The sequence below is a fragment of the Pongo pygmaeus genome, chromosome 11 (genome assembly GCF_028885625.2).
Source record: "Pongo pygmaeus isolate AG05252 chromosome 11, NHGRI_mPonPyg2-v2.0_pri, whole genome shotgun sequence".
Taxonomy (NCBI): Eukaryota; Metazoa; Chordata; class Mammalia; order Primates; family Hominidae; genus Pongo; species Pongo pygmaeus.
In genome coordinates, this window is record NC_072384.2 from 109430769 (window position 1) to 109433991 (window position 3223).

Consider the following 3223-nt stretch of genomic DNA (forward strand, 5'->3'; position numbering starts at 1 on the left):
TATCTTGATTGCATACAAATTTCTAACTCTTGGAGAGATTTCCAAATACAGTTTTATTTTAGATAATGCATTTTCTACTTGTAATACGTTGGTCATGAAGTGCACTGTATTCTACTCCTTTCCCTGCACACATGTTCAAGTATACAGAATGCCCATTAATTTTCTCCAGCAGTTCAACTATAAAACTGCCACATAGTTTGCTACAAATTTGGGTCCCTCAACATTTTACTGTGTGGAACAATGTTACATCTATATTTGAGTTGGCTTAATCAACTTCTTCAATGATGGGCCTTGAGGAAGCACTACCGGAGAAAGGAGCTCTTCCACCAGAGAAGCCCTCAGGCATTCCTCCCAGCATGTCCCTGTACCCTAGTATAGCTTGATAATTCCTCCTAGTATGTCCCTGCACCGTGGTACAGCTTAATAATGATGGACTGCAAACTAGCTCTTTCTGCTGATGTTCAAATTCTTCCTTCATTATAGTCCGATTCTTACCAAGTCAGTTGATGATTTTATTACACTTGTCAAGAATCTTCTGTTTATCCTTATTGTTGATCTTGCCTTGAAGTTTCTCAGTTGCTTTCATGTTGAGTGCATAAGAGTCAGGTGAATTCTTTGATGCCACCTTGTCCTTCTGCTTCTCATCTTCAGCTTTGTACTCAGCTTCCTGGACCATATTCTCAATGTCTTCCATGCTCAAATGCCCCTGGTCATTACTGATGATAATTTGTTCTCTTTTTCTGTACTCTTACCTATAGCAGAGATATTGAGGCTGCTATTAACATCAATATCGCAAGTGACTTTAATTTGAGGAACAGCAAAGGGAGCAGGAAGTATGCCTGTGAGCTCAAACTTGCCCTGGATAGCAAGCAAATTGTTATCCTTGGTTATGGCACTCTCACCTTCATAAACTTGAATGAGGACATCAGGTTGGTTGTCAGGGTAGGTAGTGAAGGTCTGGATCTGCTTGGTAAGAAAAGTATATTGCATTTCATGGGAACAGTCATGACTCCACAGCAGCATCATTACCAAAGAGAAGAGGAGTGAATCCAAAAGTAGCAAATCTTGAACAGTTTAAGATTTGTCTTAAGATAGGATGGCTGCCTGGACTGCTGCAGCATAAACAACAGCTTTATCAGGGTCAATGCTCTTGCTCAGTTCTTTTCCACTAAATAATTATTGAGGGAGCTTTTGGATCTAGGAGATAAAGATAGAACCACCTACCAGGACAATAACATGGATCTGCAACTTGTCTAGTTTGGTGTCCTGAAGGGCTATCTCTATGGGGTCCTGGGTGCCACGGAACAGGACAGCATTCAGTTCTTCAAATTGGGCATGGGTAATGGAGATATAAATATCTTTTCCATCACAGAGGGAATTAATCTCACTACTGGCCTGGGTGCTGGAAGGGAGAGTGCAATTAGCCCATCACAAGCAGTACAGAAGCATCAGACAGCCCTGTTGTTCTCACTACTGTCCTTATGCTTGTATTTGAACTCAGCAATAAAATGGTTGATCATTTGGTTGTCAAAATCTTCTTCACCTAAGTGGGTGTCTCCAGCTGTAAATTTGATCTCAAAGATTTCATCCTCAAGAGTGAGGACAGACACATCAAAAATTTCATCTCTTAAGTCATAGATGAGCACACGTCTTTCAGCTTCAACCTTTTTGTCTGTGCCATAGCAATAGAAGCAGCAGTTGGCTCATTGATAATTCTAAGTACATTGAGACCAGCAGTGGTTTCAGGATCTTTGTTAGCTTGACATTAGAGTCATTAGGCCCTATGACCATAACACTGGAAATAGTCTTCCCAAGGTGAAATAATAATTTCATTATTCTAAGAGATCACTTACTCAGCACTTATATAGATGAAAATCTAGATAAGCCATTACAGCCATGAGCAATGCTAGTGAACATTTTTGCAAACTCTGGACAGGTGCTTGACATCCTCAATGATCTTCCTATTTTTCTCAGTTATCTGGTCATGAGCAGCTGGCCCAGCTGAAGATGATTCGTTTCATATGAGATCACCTTTAATGTACTTTAATCCACTGTAACACAGCATCCAGTTGAAGTGGAAAGTATGGACAGGCATGATCCTCCAAAATGGCAACAGCAAACTGCAAAGCTCACCCAAAACACATCTACCAACACCAGGGTCTTCCCCTACCAATCAAGCCTCTCTAAACTGAGAAAAAGAAATATCTCTAACTTCCTCAGTTCATAATGATTTTAATATCTCGGGAATTTTTTCATTGTATTTCTAGGGCCAAAGAAAATTTAAAATATTTGGTAGCACCCTTGTGAGTTTACTGTGGTGTCCAGAGTGCCTTAGAGCCAGTTTAGGAACTGCATTTCTAAAAATAATAGTTGTTTTTCATTGCCTTCTAAAATTCAAGATTTACATTCAGGAGTGGACATGTCCCTAAGGTATCAAAACTCTAAATTTTAAGGCCTCTTACTTGTAGGAGTCTCTTCCATGGTCCTAATCAGGGAGAAACAAAATTGAGCATATAACAACAATTGTTTAAGAGATGACTTCTCCTTCCTCCCAAGACCCTTTGTAGTTTGGTAGTGTTAGAGTGTCCATGGGCGCATATATATAGTATCTAGCTAAGGAGAAGTTAGCACTAGAGGAGAAACACAATTTGACATGAATGAAGTCACAAAGCTGTCTGTGGACAATCCTTCTAATCAAATATGAAAATAATTTAAGTGTAGGATTGTTTTCATTTTGGTCAATACCCATGCACAATGACATTTCCTGTTAGTAATATACTTGATAGTGAAGCCTACATAATTATATATAAAATCTCCTCTTTTTCACATTGTTAATGGGAATTTCCCAAAACAAAATTTACCATAACTCATTAATTTGTAGAACATAAACTTGCAAAATTAGAACCAACAGCAAATATCTACATATCTGAAGTTGCAGGTTTTATGAATCACAGATATCAATTAAACAAATTTAATCTACCATGCTAGGACCTTTTTCTTCTATCTTTAAAAATTATGATACAATTTTCTTCCATTTAAAGCAGTGATCAATAGTATCAAGCCAAAATATATGGGAAAATATATTGTAACTTTATTTTTTTTTTGAGACTTTGTCACCCAGGTTGGAGTGCAGTGGTGCGATCCTTCTGCCTCAGCCCCCCAAGTAGCTGGGACTACAGGTGCACCACCAGGCTTGGCTAATATTTGTAATTTTTGTAGAGGT

The 3223-nt window shown here is 38.6% G+C and overlaps 1 pseudogene; it reads right to left on the reverse strand.

Moving 5' to 3' along the window:
• Window positions 1-265: 265 nt before the first annotated feature.
• LOC129031602 (heat shock cognate 71 kDa protein-like) lies at window positions 266-1833 on the reverse strand (annotated as a pseudogene).
• Window positions 1834-3223: the final 1390 nt, after the last annotated feature.